The 23,801-nt window shown below is 44.9% G+C and overlaps 1 protein-coding gene and 1 long non-coding RNA gene across 8 annotated transcripts in view; one reads left to right on the top strand and one right to left on the bottom strand.

The window, feature by feature from the left end:
• FBRSL1 (fibrosin like 1) overlaps positions 1-23,801 on the top strand; it is a 762,210-nt gene that overhangs the window by 74,506 nt on the left and 663,903 nt on the right. The window lies entirely within an intron of this gene.
• On the bottom strand, positions 5,802-7,142 carry LOC310751511. Its single transcript, XR_014542578.1, has 2 exons — positions 6,404-7,142; positions 5,802-6,171 (listed from the first exon to the last, which is right to left on the bottom strand). It is a non-coding gene; the product is annotated as an uncharacterized lncRNA (long non-coding RNA).

The following is a 23,801-nucleotide window of genomic DNA, read 5'->3' as shown; positions in this document are numbered from 1 at the left end:
TCTGGACTCCCAACTCCCATCAGCTCCAGACAGCATGATCAGTGGTTAGGGATGATCTTCATCGGAGTCCCAACAACATCTGGAGGGCAATCCAGTTTGGTTTTTATTCCTGCAACCACACTTCCCCTGTGCCTGGAAGACTGCCAGGACATAGGTTTTAGCCTGGTAGCCTAAGTTTAATCACAGAGCCTCATTCGGAATCTGTGCCCCTTCCAAAAATTTCACTTAGACTTCAGAGGATGGGGAGGAGGGGATGGTTTTGGCAGCCTATCTAGGTGGTTTTTTCCTTCACTTATTTGTAGAGAAATTGCAGAGAAGACTCCTGGTTTTAAATATCTACTTTGTTTTTAAATAGAACCCTGAGACCCACCAAACAGGGCCAGACGTGAAGTGATGGCTCAGGAGATGGAGCCCCTTAGCTCCTGTACGTTTTGAGCCAAGTACTGAGATGACCTACTTAATCCAATACAAATCTACATTTGGCTTCTTCTTTTTAACAGATCAGAGATTCTAATATTCATACTAGAGTTGAGTTACTGCAGATCAGAGATTCCAGGTCTCTAATTCAGAAGGGAGATAGCCTTTGTTGCTATTTTAAAACTCTTGCTGACCTACTGCAAATCATGCAGGGATCTTCCTTGAGATCCTAATCTATCTTTTCCCTACCCCCAGTCTGAAAAGATCAGGTGAGAGCTTTAAAGGGCAAAGGATTCATGACTAAAAATTGAAAGGGTGTGAACCCATAGTTTTGGCTTCCCTGTGGCTCGAAACATACTGTATAGCAGTGCTAAATACACTTGCCTGCCAGCAAGTCCCATTAGACTTCGTTGGTGTTAAATCTGAGTAGACCTGCCTAGCATTGTGCTGCAAGAGTTTCCCCAAGTATTACCATGAAGGCGATAAACTCTGTTGTCCAGCAATTGTAAGAAAAGCCTCATGCTGATCTCTTAAAATACAAGCAGTACCTCTGTCTATCACGACCCCCATCCCTTTCCTACGAATGTTGGCATGCATTTTAAAGAATAACAACCAAATTATTGGAAGACCAGTGTGAAACCCGGTGGTTTTGTTTCCCTGCTTCCTACCAGCATTGATAAGTGGTGGGGAGCTCTGTCTAAACTTCATCTGAAGGCTTAGATCAATACACCGTGGGCTTCTACAGGCCTCGGCAGGAAGGAAAGGATACTTAACTTTAATCAGCCAACCAGGCATTTTGCTCTGGCTGCTCCCAGTTTCAGTTTTCTCAAAGTAAACACCAGCTAAATTTCTGGGCAAGTAACCACAGAGGCTGGGAGCTCCTAGCAGTGGTCTAATCTAATCTATATTAGGCCCTCTCTGTTTTCATTGTGGTTGGAGTAACTCTTCACATTTGGCACAATGCGCTTCCTTGCTAACACTTGAAAAATTATCCTGTTCTTTCCCCCCTGCAAACTCCATCACTTTACAAGAGACACAGTAACTGATCTGGAAGAATATTCGTTCTTGCAAAAAAAAAAAAAAGTGTTGCGTGAACCCCCACCCACCCAAAAAGAGAGCAAATACAGCTATGTAACTGAAATATTCCCTAAGCCATTTTTTATCCCTTAGCGTGTCACAAACAATTCATACAGGGAAGGCAGGCAACTTACATGCATGTCAACCCTCATTCACTTTTCTGCTGCGAAAAGCCTCGTCTGTGTTTCATAAACATTTCACCAAAAAGGCTTTTGATTTTCTTATCCCAAAGGAACTGTCACTCCTCAAGTTGACTCCACTAGAGGTTGCCATCCAGTATACTGCCTGTAAGTGGTGGTGTTTAATCAGAACTCCCCAGTGGCATCCTACACAATTTAAAATAAATACTCTGTTGGCCAACTCATGCATTTAGCTTCTGCCTCTCCCTGAAGTCTTTCAGAGGCGTAGAAATATTTAAGGATTCCAAAAGCATTTTAATTTATCAGAGTCAAATCCAAAAATTCATTTTGGATTTTGTGTAAGATGCCTTTTGTACTTTTATAGAAAGGTGGAGTCATAAATTCAATTGCCGTGCTACTAATAATGGTACTTAAAAATCCCAAAGATTGTGCATAGTGATGCTCACCAGAACGCACCAAGTAAAAAAGTTACACTTACTCCTGAGACACTTCTCCAGGGTTCAAAGTAGGGAACAAAAGTTGAAACGATAAAGCATTAGCAACAGAAATGAAGCAAAATCATTCAGATGTTTGTCACGAAAACCACTGTGTTGTTGTTGTGGTTGTTTAGTCGTGTCCGACTCTTCGTGACCCCATGGACCAGAGCACGCCAGGCACTTCTGTCTTCCACTGCCTCCCGCAGTTTGGTCAGACTCATGCTTCTAGCTTCGAGAACACTGTCTAACCATCTCGTCCTCTGTCGTCCCTTTCTCCTTGTGCCCTCCATCTTTCCCAACATCAGGGTCTTTTCCAGGGAGTCTTCTCTTCTCATGACGTGGCCAAAGTATTGGAGCCTCAGCTTCAGGATCAGTCCTTCCAGTGAGCACTCAGGGCTGATTTCCTTCAGAATGGATAGGTTTGATCTTCTTGCAGTCCATGGGACTCTCAAGAGTCTCCTCCAGCACCATAATTCAAAAGCATCAATTCTTCGGCGATCAGCCTTCTTTATGGTCCAGCTCTCACTTCCATACATCACTACTGGGAAAACCATAGCTTTTACTATACGGACCTTTGTTGGCAAGGTGATGTCTCTACTTTTTAAGATGCTTTCTTTTTAAGATGCACTGTAGTTTCTTGTAAACGGCAGCGAGAGATTTTCAAGCTTTTTGTGTCTCTTGAGTGAGGCCATTGGTCTGCCTGGTTCAGTGTTCTCTGCATGGACTGGCAGCAGCTCTCCAGCATTTCAGATGGTGTGCATTCCCTGGAGAATGCCAGGGATGGAACATAACTGCTGAGCTATGTCCTTTTAAGCTGGTGGTTTCCTCTGCTGGGGTCCTCAACGAAGTTTCCCCCACTTAGAAGTGGGCTTTTGTTCTTGGGAGCAGAACCTTGTGGCACAGTTGCTTCCTCTGATGTGGGAGGTTGTCCATATGCCAAGTGGCGCTGCTGCTTTGCTTTAGCGTTTTTCCCCTTCCTTGGGAAAATGATCTGGTAGAGGGTCTGAGAAAAGCAACCAGGCAAAAAGCCATGAAGTGCAGCTGGTGTCAATTTGCAATAGCATTTTGGGGAGGGGGGCAGGAAGGGGAGAGCGAGGAAGTTAAGAAAGCACTTGGAGTGGTACGTACATATATGTAGTTTGTGCTACATGCGTTTTTGCACCCAAAGAACACAGGACCATCCTGTACCCAGCAAGAACTATGCGGTCTCACTTGTCATTCATTCCTTGGGGGAAAAAACATTTTCTAGCAACTGAGCTTTTCTCTTTAACAAAGAAACACCAGCAACTAGGATCCGTGTTGCACAAGACTGTAATAATTGAGAAGGGATGCACTGATACAGGCCTTGCATTGATATAATACAGCCATACCTCTGGTTAAAGATGCTTCAGGTTGCGTTTTTTCAGGTTACGGATGCTCCGAAACCTGGAAGTACCGGAACAGGTTACTTCCAGGTTTCGGAGGTCGCGCATGCCCAGACGCGCTGCTGCGGGTTGTGAACGTGCATCCCGCACGGATCACGTTCGCAACCCGAGCGTCCACTGTAATCTGAACAAACACAAACCCCTGTGTTACAAAATGTAACAACCTACAAAAATACAAATGCAACACGCTGGCTAATAACCGTTAGTGAATATATAATTGGTTATGATGTCATTCAAAATATACGAATAAGCCACTTCAAAATGATGTATATATCATACAACATATCTCACAAAATATACAAGTAACTACAAGTAGTTATATATATCAGAGTCAAACAAAGAACCAAACAAATCAATGAATAGCGAGGAACGCCAAACCGTCTCTCAAAGGAAGACATCTCACAAAAGTCTCAAAGGAAGACGTCTCTCAGAAGCCTCAAAAGGACAGTATATACTCTTCATATACTCTAATCTATATACAGTGGTATCTCGGGTTAGGAACTTAATCCGTTCTGGAGGTCTGTTCTTAACCTGAAACTGTTCTTAACCTGAGGTACCACTTTACCTAATGGGGCCTTCCGCTGCTGCTCTGCCGCCGCCGTGCGATTTCTGTTCTCATCCTGAAGCAAAGTTCTTAACCCGAGGTACTATTTCTGGGTTAGCGGAGTCTGTAACCTGAAGCGTCTGTAACCTGAGGTACCACTGTAACTACTCTATATAACTACTTGTAGCTACTTGTATATTTTGTGAGATGTGTTGTATGATATATACATCATTATATATTCACCAACAGTTATTAGCCAGCGTGTTGTATTTGCGTTTTTGTAGATTCTTGCATTGATATGGGCTAGGGATGCCCTACATGGTGCTCTCCAGAGCTTGCTAGACTACAGCTCCCATCATCTCTGATCATTGTCCCTGCTGTTAATGGGCACCATGTTGGCTACCCTTGATAAAGGCAATCCACTGTTTATTCAGGGTGCTGGCATCTCTCAAACCAGCTTTTTTCAGATGGAGATGGTAACGAGTAAGGCTTCTTGTCCTTGAGCTCTGCGGTCTGTCCTTGTTTTAATTTATTTTATCTTGAATGGTTTTAAAGCCAGTTGGACCAGCAGCTAATGATAATTGCCACATGCAAGCAAGGAACATATCTGTTTTTATCTGTATTATTTCTGCGTGGGCTTAAAAAACCACATATTTTAAGTGGAGGACAGGCGATAGGGGAGCAGCTGTTTTGGCTCAGCTGCTGATGAGAAATGTTTAGACGTCCATCTTGACTGAAGGGTACTCCACAGTTTTCACATGGTTATTACATAAGCACAGGCCTACAGTACTTCAGATAAAGCGCCCAGAACTCCTTTGCCAGATTTAGTCCAGAAATCTGTGTTGGACTATTGTGACTCGTCAAGGAAGACACAGGTATTGGCAAAACAGTTGTGGGAAGATAAAGTTAATAATGTCTTACATGGACAGCCCTGGAGATGCCTTATCCCAAGTAAGAGGTTTTGCTACATGCTCCTTTAATGAAAGCTTAGCTAACTGGTCAGTTGATCTGGACTTGCTAGGAAGTGATCTACCGTATTTTTTGATCTATAAGACTCACTTTTTCCCTCCTAAAAAGTAAGGGGAAATGTGTGTGCGTCTTATGGAGCGAATGCAGCCTGCGCAGCTATCCCAGAAGCCAGAACAGCAAGAGGGATCGCTGCTTTCACTGCACAGCGATCCCTCTTGTTGTTCTGGCTTCTGAGATTCAGAATATTTTTTTTCTTGTTTTCCTCCTCCAAAAACTAGGTGCGTCTTATAGAGCGAAAAATATGGTATATGCTCCCAGGCAACCCCAGCTTAATCCATATAACAAAGTGTCATCCATGTACATTGAGCATCTTGACATAAAAGACTTGGCTACAGCAGAGAATGAAAGTTCCTCACTCTGGGAACTTTTACATGACCAGTGTCTCCTGTTTAAACAGACAGCAGAGGGTATGTTTAGTAGAATTGACACATTAGAAAATGAAGTTTTGGCTTTGAATGCCATAATTGGTACACTCAGTGGCGTAGCGTGGGGGGTGCAGGGGGGGCCGGCCGCACCGGGCGCAAAATCTGGGGTTAGGGCAAATCCACGGGTTAGGGGGCGCAAATCCACGGGTTAGGGGGCGCAAATTACTTGCCTTGCCCCGGGTGCTGACAACCCACGCTACGCCACTGGGTACACTGGTTTGGTTAGTGGAGACAGGAATTCTAACTGTAGCCCATAGGTTGAGACCCTCCCATGCAGAAACTGAGTTTATTGATGGTTTGAAGGTACATCAGAGATGGAGATAGGTCTGAGTTCACCAAGTCCCTATCAAATTCAGCAACCAAACAATTAAATTACACCCATCAAGATTGGAACTTGAACTCAGAAACCTTCTTTTACACCAGTATGAATGTTCATGAGATGGACTTGGAGGAGTCCTTTTCCATTCATCTCTTTACTCCTTCAGATACAAGGCTACTGATAGGGGATGAGTATGCTAATAATCCACTTGCTACATTCCAAGGAAATGATCTGGGTCTGTCACCTAATCTAATTTGTACAAGCTGGCGTCTTTCGATGGAACTCTGAAGGCTTCAGGGCAGCTCTCCACATTTCCTGCCCTATAGCACAGATGGGAGGAAAAGGCAGCGAATGATGGCTTAATAAACATACTTTGAAAGCTTGTGAATGAGGGGGGTGGTCATTCATAACTGACCAGTGGAAAAACCCAGCAGAATAATTAAAACAGAATCTGAACTGCAAGCAGGAATTCAGTCCATTGTAGGGGTTTCCCTGGGTTTAGGAAATGGTTTACATTGTAAATACCTGTCTAATTTTGGCTAGAGAACTAACCTTTCAGGATCCTGATGTATGGGATAAATTTTGGTCTCTAATTCACATGTTCGCTGACAGAGAGCTGTTTTTCAAATTAAAAGGTGTTCCAAATAACCTGTACTTGCTAGAGAAAGGGAATCACAGTCTGGAAAGGAGCAGAAAGTTCTTCAGCTATAAGACTCCTGCCTTTGTCACCTATACAAATAATATCCAGATACATTCCAATAGACAAGAAAGGAATATCAATTATATTGGCCTGAATGCAGGTACAGTATTGGAAGAAACATCTCCAGGTTAGAGGCCTCAAACTCCTACCCTGCTAGCAATCTACTTTCCAGAGATCAAAGGGATTATCTGTTAACAAATGCTCAAGATAAGCCCAAGGACTCTAGGTAATTATAGAAAAGCAAATTATGATACCTTCCGCTCCCCTCTAAGGTACAGTAAATGACTAGAAAACATCTAGAAAGGTCTTAACATTCTTTCTTGGAACCCAGCAGGTTGGGATAATAAGGAGGCAGATAAGAATTTTATTAGGAATCTTTCTTTTCTATGTGATCATCTCTCAAACCTTCCCTTTTGGGGTAAGGTCATCATTATTATTTAAACAGTGATTTAAAATACAACTTTAAAACCAGGTTAAAACAATCTATGGTCGAAGTGGTAGATGAACCAGTCAGTGTCTCTTTCATGTGTGTGGTGTTATAGACACTCTCTCTCTCTCTCTCTCTCTCTCTCTCTCTCTCTCTCTCTCTCTCTCTCTCATGAATACATTCCATCACTTGGATTTATTTTTTTTAATGGTTATTTTTAAACCACACATGAAAATTAGCATGCTTTAAGATTTCCATATACAGTGGTACCTCTGGTTAAGTACTTAATTCGTTCCGGAGGTCCGTTCTTAAACTGAAACTGTTCTTAACGTGAAGCACCACTTTAGCTAATGGGGCCTCCTGCTGCTGCTGCGCCGCTGGAGCACAATTTCTGTTCTCATCCTGAAGCAAAGTTCTTAACCTGAAGCAGTATTTCTGGGTTAGCGGAGTCTGTAACCTGAAGCGTCTGTAACCCGAGTTACCACTGTAGTATGAACATATAAACAGCAAAAAAGTACATCTATTAGCTACATAAATTAGATAGGATAATTATGTACAATTTTTGTTGCCCAACCAGCAAAGCTCTCTTAGGTCAGGATAACCAGTGCTGGGGGCTGAAAATCTTAGAAAATCCCATTTCTGCCTACTTGTGAGCCAAACTGAGATACCTAAAATTAGGAAGTTTTGGTCACCAGGGTTTGGCAGGGGATGACGGGTGCGCCGTGTGTGATTAACAGAACTTTGTTTGGCTAATGATATATTTAACAGAATGATTCACATCAGGGTTGCTAGCATCTGTTTGCAGAAAGTAGAGGGCCCCCATTTCCTAACCATTTTACAAAAAAAAAAATAAAAAAAGATCTCCTGCTATTAATGCCTTGGTTTTGATAACTTTTAAAAGCATAACTATTAAAACTAATTGGCTGATCACCACTTTGGATGCTGCTGCTAATAGTTTTCTCTTTTTTATTCTGCTGGAATGCCTGATGGCTGCTACGAAAGGAACGTGCACAGCTTGTAAAAAGCCCAAGTTACATACACTGCATTAAAACACACACATACACACACAAAAGGGGTAGCCATGTTGCTCTATTAAAAAAACAACCAGCAACAGCTCTAAATTTCACAGTTGGGCAATCTAATACAGTGGTACCTCGGGTTACAAACACCTCAGGTTACCAACACTTCGGGTTACAGACTCTGCTAACCCGGAAGTAGTACAGTGGTACCTTGGGTTAAGAACTTAATTTGTTCTGGAGGTCCGTTCTTAACCTGAAACTGTTCTTAACCTGAGGTACCACTTTAGCTAATGGGGCCTCCCACTGCTGCCACACAGCCGCCATGCGATTTCTGTTCTCATCCTGAAGCAAAGTTCTTAACCCGAGGTACTATTTCTGGATTAGTGGAGTCTGTCCCTCAGAACATGTGGCGGGTCGGACTGCGCACGAGCACGCATGTGCACGCGCCTATTCCTTCCCTCCCTCCTTCCCTCGGAGACAGAGCGGCTGAGATACCTCCACTCACTGTGTTCAGATGGAGCGGGCTGGGCTGGGCTGGGGAGGGGAGGGGAGGGGAGGGGGCGCCCCTCTGGTGCTGGAACTCAGCTTGCGCGGAGGGGCTCCAGCCACCCCGTTGGAAGTCCCCTACCCCAAGGTGTCTATGACCGTTCTGCTAATGTGTCACCGCCGAGCAGCACAGAAGAGTCCTCTTCCTTTTTTTTAAAAAAAAATATTTATTGAAGTTTAACAATTACAGAAAAAAGAAAAACAGACAATAATAGTAAGGAAAAATTACAATACTTCAAAAATAAAAAAAATACAACACTAAAGAAGAAAAAAAAGAAAAGAAAAAAGACCAAAAACAATACAACTAAACAGTAACATTCAAAAACATTAAAATCCAGTATTTTCATATCATTATCTTTCATTTGCTTATTTCCTTGACTTCCTCACGCCTCCCTTTTTGTATTCTATTTCATAATTGTTCCAGCAATTCCTTTCCCTCTTTCTCAAATTTTTGTTCCTTAATTTATCTTAACGCAATTTAACCTTAAATTTTACACTTTAACACATTAACAATCCATTTTTACTTAATTCTCTATAACCTTTCTGCTAAGACCATGTAAATCCATTCCAGCATCTTTCTAACATTCATTAATTTTACAGTGTTTTTTTAAATATACTTTAAATTTTCCTTCTCTTCTTCCTTCTCTTCCTCTTCCTCCTCCGCCCTCCTCGCAGGCTCTCTGCTCCCGCTTCTTCCCTCCCCTTTGCTTCTCCTCCCTACTCGGAGCTAGACGTCAACAAGGTGACCTGCCCTGTGCCTCGCCCCAATTGGAGCAGCGAGTCTGGGAAGTGTCGCCATTGGCCACCAGCTCACGTCAAACCAGCCAATGGAGAGGAGGCCTGAGGTTGCTAAGGCTTCGGATTGGCCAGCGTCACAGAAGTCTGAGCAACCTGGCAGCATGCTGGGAGATGTAGTCCCGGGGGGAAATCGCAAAAAAAGGGTGCCTGGGAAAAAATTGAAAAAGGTGATCCAAGCGGCAATTGCAGAACCGTTTGCGGGCTGGATCCAGAGGGCAATTGGGCCGAATCTGGCCCGCAGACCGTAGTTTGCCAACCCCTGCCTTAGCATGAACTTGCAGACTCTGGAACAGGAGATTGTGCTCCTCCCATGCTCCTCCCAAACCTGAGCTTGTGGTTTATCTCTCTGTGGGCGAACTGCAACCAGAGTTTATCCTACAGGAGAGCTAAGACACAAGCTCAGTTTTGGATGATGTGCCAAACACCATGACTTGGCCTAGTTTAGCAGAGCAGCAGAACAGCTGAGATGGAGCAAAGAGGCCAGAATCTCTTTTCCAAGAGCCCACATACACATAGCATGCACCTGCTAAACCATGGTTTGGCTTAATGTGGCATGCAAACCAGGCCTACATATTAGCAGAGCCAGAGATTATTTGGGGTTGCGTACTAAATTACAAAGAGTTGATTCAGTATGATTTTTGTGTGTGTGGCTGATGCAGTTTTATTGGCTAGCCAACACCTGTCTAAGAAGGAAAGGGAAGCGAGTAGCAGGGAGCTTGTAGGACTGAGGCTCCTTTGGCTGGAAAGTTTTATTTGCCCATAATTGTAAGAATACAATTCTGAGTTACTTGTGCAAATTTTCCAATTAGGTGTCTGTTTTAAGTAGATTAGACAAAACCTATGTGGATAGGTGTATCAGTGACTATTAGCAAGTGGCCCAGCTGGGTCCTTTTAGACCCTAGACATAATGCTTACGCAGAAACACACTCTTTTGGAGTATGTATTGCTTCAGCTGAGAAGCACACAGAACATTTCTCTTCCCCCTGCTATGCCATGCTCTAAAACTGTGTCTGCATCTCTCATGTTAAAGCAAAAACGACAACAACAATAGTTTGCCAAGCCTGTTTTAAAAACAATAATTACTAGTAATAATAATAATGTGTGTGCGCGCAGCTTTCTCTCAAATCATAGAAGCATCATGAAAGCGAGAATAATGTTGGGTTTGCTTCTGCCACCCTGATGCTAAACACATTGCCTTGGAAATAAGCACCATTTTGTTGTAGAGAATGATTATTGATTTGTTGCGTCTGTGACCATGTACATGCCTGATCAGGCACCCACTGCCTACAAAATGAATTCAAGAAAGAAAGGATGTTCTGGTGACTAGGACTTTGCTCCTCATGCCCATTCCTGACCAGATGCTTGATGAAGGAACTGTTAGCTGTAGCCCCATCATCTGCTCTTCTCTGGGTGGTGGCTTCTGGATTCCTGAACCAGAGTCCAGCCTACTCCACCTACTGTTAATAATTGTGACTGTGGAAGGGCCACACAACAGTGGTACAACATCTGTTTTGCATGCAGAAGGCCGCAGGTTCAATCCCTGGCATCTCCAGATGGGGCCCTAGCCCCCAATCTGAAAACCTGGAGAACTTCTGAGCCAGATAGGCCCAAGAGTTTGACTTGTTACAAGGCATCTTCCTATGTTTCCATGATGTCTCCATGTATCTTAACAATATAGCTGTCAGATTGATGTGGAGATGGCACACAACTGCATTCCTACCTGCTAAAGGCCCAGCTTCAGTCTCTCCCCCCCCCCCACCATACATTGCCTCTGCATTCCATGCACCACCTTCAAATACAAATTAAAGGGAGTCCCTCTTTCCTTTTCCTCATTCACGCTCATTCGTTTGATCGCTAGATTTGGGAGAGATGAGCAGAAATCTCAAAGCTATTTAAAAGGATTAGAGCTGGCCTGTGGGGGTTTTAGCAGAAGAATTAGCCAGCGGAAATCATCTTTTAGTGCATGGGTCGGAAAGCAAATGGGTGGTATTTTAGCCTACATTTTGTAGGAAGCCCAAGACACTGTTTCCTTTGTCAGCGAGTCTGATTTGATGAGGCTCTGCCGCTCTTGAGTTCTGACCTGCTCTCGGGTATGATTGCTGCCAGCTTAGCAGCCTGCATGTTTGGTGGAAAATGGAGAGAGACACAATATTCTTGGGAGGAGGGTAGATGGAGACTAGGAGGCATAACAAGGAAAGGGGACATTGTGCTCAAACTCCCTGTGGTGGGAAGCTCACTGCCTGGAGGCTGGTTTTAACATGCCCCAACCCAAGATGGCACAGTCATCCCTGGGACAATAGCAGTTCACAAACCAGTGTGTGTTGAATGAAAGCACCCATATGAAAAACTACACACCTTGTGCTGCAAAGGGTCTTTACACACACCCACACCCCAGGGAGCATATTCTGAAAGGGCATCTGTTCGCTGTGTAAACGGCAACAACTGAAGCATGGCCTTAATGTAATGGCGTTTCCATACAACTTTTGGAGTGCATGTGTGTGTTTGTCCAACCCTCCTTCAATTATTTTTTGGTTTGCAGCCAGTCTCATGTGCTGGCCTCAGACAAGGCAAGGGGGGAACACAAAAGCCCTGCCCACCCCCTGCTCAGGAACTTGGGTGGGGTGGGGTTGTCACCCATGCACATCTCAGCAGTTGCAGTTATAGCAAGGAACTTGGTTTAAGAGAAAGAAAGCAAAACAAACAACAGGATACCTGGAAACGAGACCATGTACTGTGTGTGTGTGTGTGTGTGTGTGTGTGAGAGAGAGAGAGAGAGAGAGAGAGAGAGAGAGAGAGAGAGAGAGAGAGAATACCCACATCCCTGCTTTTGTCTTTCATGACAAGTGCATAGGCAGAAGTTGTGCCATATGGAGCTAAATCATTCATCATGACTGGGAGCATTAGTATTCTTAACACAAAGGACCACATCCCTCTGCCAAGAGACTGTCCTTTCTGTGTATGTATATTATATACTGTTGTGGTGGAATGCAGGCAGTTCCAGGAGGGGAAGAGCCTGTTTGCATCTGGTCCCAGCCAGGTCCCTGGAAGAGTCCGCACCTTTCGCTCTTGGGAAGTGAGGTAGCTTTTAGCAGCCCATGCCAGGGATTCCATTGCAGTAGCAAACAGCTGAAGAGTGAGAGAGAGATCACCCTTTTGGCCACAGAAATACGATACTGAGAATGTCCCACAGAGTTTGTTGCTACATGGGAAACTGCACAAAACATCTTGTTTGTTTATTAGATTTATAAACCGCTTGATCGAAAAGCTCTCTGAGCGATGTACAAATAACATTGGATGCAAGACACTGCTAAAATGCACTGTCCAGTTAAAAACAAACGAACTTAAACCATGCATAAAAGCAAATACATGTAGAACCATTGTGACAATATTTAAGAAGAGAAAATCATTAATACAGCCAAGGCAGCAGGGTGCTGTTCATGAAAGCTAATCCCACAAAGCATTTATTAGCCTTGAGATATGGTTTACTTTGGGCATGGCAAGTATAGCCTCACCTGTTCTCTACCTGCAAAGTGGGTTTTAGTTACCCTTCTGACATGGAAACTGCAGGCCCATTATATGACAGTGTACCTGGTGTTTTCTTCCCACCTCTTAATTTCTTTTTTCTTTTTCTTTTTTAGAAACCTGACATGTATAACCATCATGTCAGGACTTCACAGCACAGTAAATGCTTTTTCACATTGCCTAGGAACTTCCTGTGTGTTTGACTATGCGGTTCACGTTGCTGCTGCAATGGGATCGCCTTACTGTGATGCAGCGGTGTCTGCTGAAGCGGACAAAAGGAGCACGTTGCCTTTCTAAAAATAAAACGCTTTTCCCTGACTACTTCAATTTGGGGGAGAGAGAGTGAGAGAGAGAGAGGAGAGGGGAAAAACTGGCACACTGGCATATTAAGAGACTGCTTTTTACCAGAATCAGAAACTCTTGCCTTAAAAAAAAAAAAGAGCCAAGGTTTTATTCTCACCTTCTGCCTTGCAAACTACTACTTCTTTTTGGTATAACAGCAGTTGCATTTCTTGGTTCTTGTCAAGCTGTAACTTCCACTTGCCTGCTCCCAGCTGCCTCTTGTCTCCAGGTACTTAAGGGGGGGGTCGGGGAGCTGAGAAGTGCTGAGCAATCTGTGGTGATGGAGGCAAAAGAAAAACCCCTGAGAAGCGGAGGAGACAAAACCTTGAAATAAGCAGTTGTTGGGAAAGACATTTAAGCCTCACACCAGTCAGTTCTGTTTTATTCTAGGTAGGATTGGCACCTGCCACTCATCTGTCTGGCTGCTCCTTTTTTTTCCCCAGCTTGCAAATATATCTCAGGGAGCCTTCACAGTAAGAGTCATATCTAATGTTTGATGGGGCTGTAGCTCAGTGGTGTACAGCATCTGCCTTTGCATTGCAGAAGGCTTCAGGTTCAGTCGCTCACTCTAGGGGCAATCTATCTGGAAGATAATTGTATTTTGAGGAGTTTAGTGATCTGACATGGTCATTTCTTCCTGCCAGGGACGCGGTTGGCACTGTGGTTCTAAACCACTGAGCCTCTTGGGCTTGCTGATTGGAAGGTCGGTGGTTCAAATCTTGGTTACGGAATGAGCTCCCGTTGCTCTATTCCAGCTCCTGCCAACCTAGCAGTTCAAAAGCACACCAGTGCAAGTAGATAAATAGGTACCGCTGCAGTGGGAAGGCAAACGGCATTTCTGTGTGCTCTGGTTTCCGTCACAGTGTCCTGTTGCTCCAGAAGCGGTTTAGCCATGCTGCCACATGACCCGGAAAGCTGTCTGTGAACAAACACCGGCTCCCTCGGCCTGAAATTTGAGCTCCACAACCCCATAATTGCTTTTGACTGGACTTAACCGTCCTGGGGTCCTTTACCGTTACCTCTTCCTGCCTTTGTTTACTTCCCCTCTATCTCTTGTTCTGCTCTTTGATGGCTGAGAGCAGCCTTTAATGTATAATCTGGTGGACGGAATAAGTGATAATTGCAGGGTACCTTCTGACCTTCTTTTGTGTTAGACATTGTTTGGAAGAATGTGGGGTATTGGAAGAGGGGGCTAGCTAATTAATAATCTGCACTAGCTAATGGCGCTGTGGGTTAAACCACAGAGCCTAAGACTTGCTGATCAGAAGGTTGGCGGTTCGAATCCCCACGACAGGGTGAGCTCCCATTGCTCTGTCCCTGCTCCTGCCAACCTAGCAGTTCGAAAGCACGTCAAAGTGCAAGTAGATAAATAGCTACCTCTCTGGCAGGAAGGTAAATGGCGTTTCCGTGCGCTGCTCTGGTTCGCCAGAAGCGGCTTAGTCATGCTGGCCACATGACCCGGAAGCTGTACGCCGGCTCCATCGGCCAATAAAGCGAGATGAGTGCCGCAACCCCAGAGTCAGCCACAACTGGACCTAATGGTCAGGGGTCCCTTTACCTTTACCTTTACTAGCTAGTCAGGCAAGACACGTAGGCTAACAGACTTAGTTAGCAATAAATCAGATGATGTTGGGCAGGACTTCTGTGAAACTCATGTACAAACTCATGGCCGGAGGGTCCTGCAACCTGAGGCTGCCTGGTGGTGTCTCTTTGCCACTTCTTGACGGCTTCCCAGTGGCAGACCGAAGTCCTTGCTTGGTAATGTATATAATGCTTGCTGTTTAGAATAAAATCTTCAATCTTCTTGTGTTTGTATTGCTTCTGAATCTCATTAAAAAGAACCACCTTGCACCTCCAGGTAGGGGTGGGAGGGCTCCCTGCCTGAAACCCCAGATAGCTGCTGCCAGTCAGTGTAGACTGTACTGAGCTAGATGGACCGATGCGCTGCCACTCGGTATAAGGCAGCATTTGGGACTCTTTAAGGAAAACGCGAATAAGAGGTGATATGCTAGAAATTTATAAAACTATGCATTGCATGGAGAAAGTGGGGAGAGAGAGAGAGAAATATTAAAATCAGCTAAAATAAGTATTATTATTATTTTTAAAAATCAAAACAAATTAAAATCAGCAGATAGCTAAAAACAAAAATTACTTGCAGTGCACTGCAGTTTGTGAGGGCTCCTGTTCTCTCCCCCCCCCCCGCCAAACTAGATGCTGAATAGCATTCTCTCTTGTTTTTGTATGACATGTTTTCCCTGTGAAAACAACACTTCAACACAAGGAGAGTGTGCCAAGTGCATTACTTTGAACCTCTCATTATACTTGAACTTGGGACCATCCAACGAAGCCGAATGTTGGAAGTTGCAGGTTCTGACATATACCTGGGCACCCAAAACTGGCTCTGCTTCTTCTTCTTCCCCTTGTCACGGAGGTGAATTTCAGCCAGAGAGGTAACATAGATGATAATTTGCATTCTCTTCCTGCTCGCTTCCTACCTCATCTGGCTAATGAAAATTGTATGGAAGGGAAGAACAGAAAGGGTGCTTTAAAAAGAGGAGGCTTAAAGCTGCGAAGGTAACATGCATTAGCTTGAAAGCACAGGTCACTGCCCAGGCTCATGCAAAAGCAGTAAAACGTTGCAGAGAAATGAAAGTTGACTTAGTGGGGTTAGAACATTTTAACGCAGCAGTGTTAATTTCCATGTTTAAACCTAAGGGAGCCCTTTTGATCTGAGCAGCCTTTTGACAAGCCCTCTGCCCCTCCTTCCACAATCATATCATATTGCTGTAAATGGATGAATGTGTAATTATCAGAGGTGGCATTTCCTAGTTACTGCAATAAAGCGTTTGCCCTCTCGTGTTAAAACACCTGCATTTTTGCTCCCTGTTCTCAGAATTGCATACTTTGGCACAGGGCCCTGATTTGAGACTCTCGGGTGACGAGGCGACGGCTTTGTGGTATCTTTGTTTTATTGTACTCTTAGCTGAGGGATTAAAAAAAAAAATCTCACACTGGCCTGTTTCACACATTACTGTAAGACATGGTTAGGAGTATGAGCAGAGCCTGGGGGCTTAGCTGTAGTTCACCCCAAAGCTGAAGAGCTGCAAAAAATGCAAACCACTCTCGAGGCTCATCTGTTCTTCCTGGAGCTTTGAACTATTTGGTAAATTAATAAACCAAAGTTTAAGCAGTTCTCTGCCAGACATTTCAGTGTTAACTATGGTTTGTGTTAACCATGGTTAAGCATTGTGTACGAACCACACCACTGTCTCCAACCTGACCCCCTGCCTTTCCCACTCAGGGGCCTAAGATGAAGAGGAAGTTTGTTTTATATTCCTAAGAATATAAAAGAACTCTCCCCTGGCACTTCTTGGTGTGCAAAGAGAGAAAGGAACATGATATTGGTGAAGGGAAGCATTATTTCACTTCTTGGTCTTAAGGGAGGGGGTGTCCCTTTTTCACATCAAATGAACATTTTAACGATTAATAGCCAAGTCTTCTTTGGAGCTCTTGACCTGAGGCCAGAGAAAATGAGAGGTTAGAATCTAATCTCTCTCTCCTTTCCCACTCATCCACCCACCCCATCTGCTTCAAAAGAGGCGAAACTCAAAGCATTAAGGATTTGCTTCAACACCTGTTCGGCTACTCAAGAAAAAAAACACCACAGAGCCTTTTCTCCTCCTCCTCCTCTTCCTCCACCTCCACTCCTCCCGATGATTATGAAGAAACATATGGCAATCCCAGGGAATGGAAACCGATACCCATTTTGCCTGTCTAATCAATCAGACTTGTTAACAATCAGTGCCGTCGCCTGTGTGCTTGATAAATAATAGTGCCCATCGAGTTTGTGTGTGTGTGTTTAATGTAATAAGGTGCTCTTGCTTAATTAATGTGTGTGCATTGGCTAGGGTTGACTTTGAGAGCCGGGTGGTGTCGCGGTTAGAGTGTCCAGCCAGGGTGTGGCAGACCAGGGTTCAAAAACCCCACCAGGCCATGAAGCTCACTGGGTCACCTTGATATCTCTCATGCTCCCCGACAGGACAGGGGGGTTGTGGGGCATGACAGCGAGCCACATTTGAACCCCTGAGCTAGCTTTTAACACTCCACTGCTGCTCAAAGCTATCCCAGCCTAACACGCCTGAAAAGGACTGGTGTCAGGACAAAATTTCGGAAAGGAGCGGTCTGGACCTCTTGCCTGCCAGAAAGCAGTACAGTGGTACCTCAGGTTAAGTACTTAATTCGTTCTGGAGGTCCGTTCTTAACCTGAAACTGTTCTTAACCTGAAGCACCACTTTAGCTAATGGGGCCTCCTGCTGCCGCCGTGCCACCGGAGCACGATTTCTGTTCTCATCCTGAAGCAAAGTTCTAAACCCGAGGTACTATTTCTGGGTTAGCGGAGTCTGTAAGCTGAAGCAGCTGTAACCTGAAGCGTATGTAATCCGAGGTACCACTGTACCAATGTGGGGAACCTGACGTATGTTCTCTGCTTTACTAGTAGTCTGCTGTTAAGAGAAGGGTGAAAAACACGCACGTATCTTAACTCTGAATTCAGTGTTCGTACCCTGCCAACACAATACTGCTTATCAGCTAAAACATATGTTAAGCTTGGCACTAAGTGTATCACCTGGCCGCTCATTTAATTAAAAGTGTTGTCCTTTTGAGGGAGGTGCTGGTGACCTGCTGTATATACATGCAGGTGTGGATGCATAGGCAACACAGAACTTCAGTTTGAATAAAACAGGTTCGTGGAGCGAATGAGGCGGCTCAGAAGCCATCATTCTAGGGACTGTGGGCACATCTGCAAACTGGATAAACTCTCGTTGTCACAACCTGCGCTGCAGCTAAATACACCCTGCAAGCTGTTCTACTGGCTACAATAAAATTCTTCCGAGCCTAATTTCAGAAAGGGGGGAAGATCTTCTAGGTGCTCCAAGAAGGCCTCTGCAGTCCCACATGCAGCTGTGCAATCTAAAGGGAAGGTGAGAATACTGGGCAACTGAGATGGAATTCTCTCAAGCTTTGGGCAGGGGTACAAGGGGAAGGAGAGGGATGCTGTGATAGTGGGTTTTCTGCAATGGCAAAGGACTGGGCTAGATTGTGAGATACCTTGAAACTCTTAATTGCATGAATGGAGACTCGGTCAGACATGGGACAAATGCAAGATCAGAGACCCATCTGTAGGGAGCCTTCTTATACTGAGTTCAGACCGTTGGTTTATCTAGCTCAGTATTATCTACAAGGACATGAAGCAGTTCTCCAAGATTTCAGACAGAGTCTCTCCCAGCCCTAGCTGGAGATGCCAGGGATTGAACCTGGGACCTTCAGCATGCAAAGCAGATGCTCTGCCACTGAGCTACTGCCCTTCCCTAATCCATAGTGTACAGGCATCCTGAATGAGGTCCAGCTGCACAATTCTCTGTCGATGCTGCTTTTTGCTCCAGTTTCAGATGCCTGCTCCCTATTTATTGCCTTTATATTCCCCTTACCCAACAGGGCTTAGAACCAAGAACTCGGTCTTGCTCAGGTATGGCCAAACTCGGCCCTCCAACTGTTTTGGGACTACAGCTCCCATCATCCCTGATCACTCGTCCTGTTAGCTAGGGGTGATGGGTGTTGTAGTCCCCAAACAGCTGGAGGGTCCTGTTTGGCCATGCCTGGCTCTAGCTGGTTGACTCAGTTAAAAAATGCAACACAGTTTTGAGCACAGCCTCTGAAGTCCTGTAGTTGAACACTCCCAGGGCTCAGTCCCTCTTGTCCCCACAAAAAAGACAGCTGAGAAGGATTTCAGTTTGAAGATGCCTCGTGTTTGGACTCATGCACCAAGTAGGCACCCCAGTCACAGAGAAAGCTCCCATTATATGGAGGCCATGGCCACATGCAAAGCAGCTCCCTTCAAAGCTCTGTTCTTAGGGCACATGACGTATTGCTGCAATTTCAGAGTTTCTCTTAGTGGTAGGCATCTCTCATTGATGTGGCCACTTCTTCGCAAGCTTTTCCATAAGTAGCTGGTCAAGTGCTTTGACCAAAGCTTGAGGAACAGCCTTGTAGGCTTGTGGAGATTAATTCTCCTCCTTGAAACTAGATTGTCAGGTTATCCCAACAGCACTCAAGCCACTCGTGATTCCCAGCAACTGATAATTAAAAAGCCCAGTGCTTTTTTCAGGGGGTACTCAACGGTGCGCAGTACCGGCACCTCATTTTGCTGTTGTTAAAAAGTGTGGCACTTACTGTAACAACTTAATGGTGAGTACTGTCACCTCTTTTTCTAGAAAAAAAGCACTGCTATTGCCTGTGACAGCATAAGTAGAAAATAGCCATTGTGCCCAGGATGCACATCTAATCTTTGCTTAAGTGACTTTTAATGAAACCGATTTTTCTTTACAAAAGTGACCTTTCTAAAGGTTCTGCCATAGCCCTTGCTGAAAAGGCAAGCCTTCATTTTGTACTGTAAATCGGCTTGCTTCTTAAGCAGTACTAGCAACTGCGCCAAAAATACCAAGAAACCTCTTGTTCTTCCCCCATGCATGTAAGTTGGATGCTCAAGGCTATTGCAGCCACGTGTTTCCAGGATAGCAAGAGATTAGTTCCCTCTCCAACATAGGAATGTCAAATGCAGAAGTCTGGATAAACAAGGAAGGACCCGGTCAGTGGTAATGCCAAACCGGTATTAATGGAGGGGCCATAATTACAAGCCATGTAGATGAAAGGATAGTCAAAACGGAATGGATGGTGATAATCTGGTGCTCCCTATGCGTGGTGTGAGAACTAGATGAGCTTTAGCAATGGCGCCCTCATTTAGCAACCCCAGTTAAAGAGGATTCCTGTTTGCCAGGTTATAATTACTTTTATCTCTCCATCCTCTGTTTACTGCAGCACAATTAGTCATTTTATTGGTACCACATAGTGACAATGTTTAGTGAGGAGTATAAAAATTGTGCAATGCTAGGCGCCTTTCTTTATTCACAACATTCTGAAGAGCTGGGGGGGGGTATGCTAGGAAAATGTTTAGATTGAACTGCATATAAGTGTTTTGGCTGGGTTCTTTAAAATGCATCTTTCTAGGCAGGCTGTATTAGGAGCAAAGTATCCTCCACTCTCCCCTCCCTTGCCATCACTCACTTGCATGCAGCTAAGGATTTGCAGGGAGTAAATGCTGGTATATCGGCTGCCGTGCGTTGACAGTTTCAGAAGCCTCTTCATTTCTCTGAAGAGGAGATTAGTATTAGGCTATACTGGAATAATCCCAGGTACCAACAATTTCAGTGCTGGTACCTAACACAGGCCTGTGGCCCTTCCGGGTGTTACTGGATCACAAGTGACATCACCCCTAAATAATGGCTGATGACAGCTGTAGTCAAACAACATCTGGGTCAACAAAAGCTTTAGACAGTTGAGTTTCAGACAATGGCAGATACTACGACGAAGCAGCATTAGGAACCTAAGGAGAGCCTGCTGGGTCAAGCTGAAGGCCCATCTAGTCCAATGTCCTATTTTCACGGTGGCCAACCAGATGCCTATGGGAAGCCCACAAATAGGAACCGATTACAAGAGTACTCTTCTCCCACTTGTGATTCCCATTGAGTGACATTCAGAGGCATGCTGCTTCCAACAGGAGAGGTAGAACAGAACTATTGTGGCTGTTAGCCCTTGATGGCTTTTTCCTCCGTGAATTTCTCTGATCCTCTTTCAAAGCCTTCCAGGTTGGTTGTCATCGCTACATCTGATGGGAGCCAACTCCACAGTTTAGCTCTTTGCTGTGTGAAGAAGTACAGTCATACCTCAGAAGTTGAACGGATTCCATTCCGGAAGTCCGTTTGACTTCTAAATCGTTCAGAAACGAGGGCGCACCTTCCAGTTGGCTGCAGGAAGCTCCTGAAGCCAATCGGAAGCTGCAGAACCCGCGTCGAACGTTCGGGTTCCAAAGAACATTCGCAAACTTCCGGGGTTGTGGGGTTTGGGAGCCAAAACGTTTGAGTCGCAAGGCGTTCGACTTCCGAGGTACGACTGTACTTTTAATCCAGAAAGTTCCAGGATGAGGAGGCTTCATTGAGTTTTTGCAATATGAGAGAGGGAGAAAAAAGCATTGTTTCAGCTGCATCCCCTGCTTTATGCAGTGAGAGTCTGTTTCCGCTGGTGGCTGTGTTGACCAGGCTTGGGCATTGAGATTAAATGACACCGCTGCTAATTTGTCCCTTTCTCTCTCTCCTCCCCCCCTCCCCAAACCACAAAGCAAAACAACGAAAAAGTGCAACTCCTTCATCTGGCTGATAAATGTTTATGCAACAGGAACAGGCTTCCTGCCAGCGGGGGGAGTTGACAGGCAGGAGAGGCAGACAAATTGGAACAAGTCATTAAAAACATGCCACTCCAAAGCTGTTTAAATCATCATCATGCGAACTGTGAATTTATTACAATGCACGCCTCCTCAGGGGACAGAGATCTGAAAGGGCTGTTTGTAAACATGTAAAACAATAAGCGTTTTTTCTCCTGCAGTGCTGGTGATGGAGATCTTGCATGTCTAAACAAGACAGGGATGTGCACACAGGCTTGCCTCTCACCTGAGGCCAAATGTCTCTCTCGGTGGGTCAGAGAACAGAACATTTAGCAAAGCAAGCTCTTCTTCCTTTGTTCTTCCCCAGCCATAAAACAACATAAACAACAAACTTGTGCGTCTCGGAAATAGCAAGGTGGATTTTCTTCCTTTCCAGAAGACCTGCCCCTGTCTCTTGTGTGCACATGATAATTGTGCCAACTGGTGGTCTACAGACCACAGGTGGTCCATGAAACCCACCCAGGGGGTCCGTGGCACTATTCACATAACAAAAACTACAATAGAGATACCAAGATTTTCAAAAGCTTAATTGGGAACCACTGGTGTAAGGGAAAACTGGAAAAAGCAGGACAATTGCAAACCTGGTGCAGTAAGACCTAGTGGTTAGTAACTGAGCCCCTCAGTCTCCGAGAGGAATTGTAATTGCCATACATTGTTAAAACGCAACCCCAATGGTTGCCTTGCCCATTAAAGATGCTTTGGAGAAGTATGTGGTAGCAGCTGCCCATTCACTTGCCTTTCCCTCTTGGCCCAATCCACACCATCTCCAGAGGGAAAGGGAGAAACATGCAACAGTTGGCACTCCTTCTCAGGTAAGGAGTATCTCAGGTGAATGGGTACCAGCAGCAAGGGAAAGGAGGAGCCATATCAAAAGGGAGCATCTTTTCCCATGGTGGGGAACCTCCAGAGCTCTGTGTCTGCCCCCCACAGTCTTCTTGGTCATGCCCCTTGGTAGTCTTGCTTTGCACCCCATGTGCTTTTGCCTGGTTGGCACGTGCCCTTGAAATCTGATCATGCCTCTTGCTTGCTTGCCTGGATGGAGGACAGAGAGGTATGTGGGTGAAAACTAGCCCTACAGCACAAGGTTAACATTTGCATTTCCTGTTCCACCAACTTTTACCTCCAGCCCCTCCCACCATGGGCATGTTGCAGTGCTCAGAAGGGAATGTGGCCTTCGGTCTGCAAAGGGTTCCCCACCCCAGAGCCTTTCCATAAGGTGCTGGGTCAAGCCCAGAAGCCCTCGCAAGCTTTCAGAGTTCATGCGTTCCAAGTAAATTCTTGTTGACGCTTCTGCTGCTGAACAGAATGTCGGGCGAAGGAGCTGGTGACCTACAGATGAGCGGCTTTCATTCCCATTACCCTGCCCTTTTCATGCCTTGCATGAAATATGAGTGGGGCAGGGCGACGCTTCATGACACCAGCTGGTCAGCCCTCCCTCCATGTTTTCTAGGCCAGGGCGAGGTCACACTTGGCAGCAACTTGAGATAAGCATGCTGGAGAAGTCTCCGAAACGGACTGCATTGATTGGAAGGGAGGGGAATGATTTATATGAAATGGGAAGTCAAAACAATAGTTCTGTGCGTGCTGATGGCTTGTCCTAAAAAGCCTTCTCATTTAAAACTTCCAGTAATTATTATTTTTAAACGATATTTAATTTTGATAATAAACTTAAAATAATAATCTGTACATGCCTGCAGTTTTTGCTTACAGAAGTAACAGGTAAGGAGCAATGCATTCCATACCAGAACAGCAGCAGCAATAATTTATCTTGTGAGCAAATCCAACCAAAAACACATCTGAGAGCCCTGGGGGCCATGGTGCACTGCCGCTGCAGTCAAGAACATATGCAGTAACAGGAAACTGTATTTCAGACGATTTATCCTTTTGCCTGCAGTAATTAATGGGTATCAGAATTTTAAGCATGCAGGAGTTTGGGAAACTTTGAGAAATATTTCACAGCTCCCTGAGACACAATGAAAAATTTCACTAGGTCTCACATCACCCTCCAAAGGATTAGTACAATACCTCTACTTTAACCCTGCAGCCATCTCTCTTGACTCCTTTTTGTATACTAGGGAGGAAACTCTGTCTTAGTGGATAGCACCTGCTTTGCATGCAGAAGATCCCAAGTTCAATTCCTGGTTGTTGTTGGCATCTGTCTATCTCCAGCTAAACGGATGAGATCACTAGTGATAGGAAAGACCTGCCTCTACCTGAAAACACGGAGAGGTACTTCCAGAGTAGACATACTAGCCTACCTGGAC

Source organism: Podarcis filfolensis (assembly GCF_964270895.1).
Source record: "Podarcis filfolensis genome assembly, chromosome: 16".
NCBI classification, from domain to species: domain Eukaryota; kingdom Metazoa; phylum Chordata; class Lepidosauria; order Squamata; family Lacertidae; genus Podarcis; species Podarcis filfolensis.
This window is presented reverse-complemented; position numbering and strand designations above follow the sequence as displayed.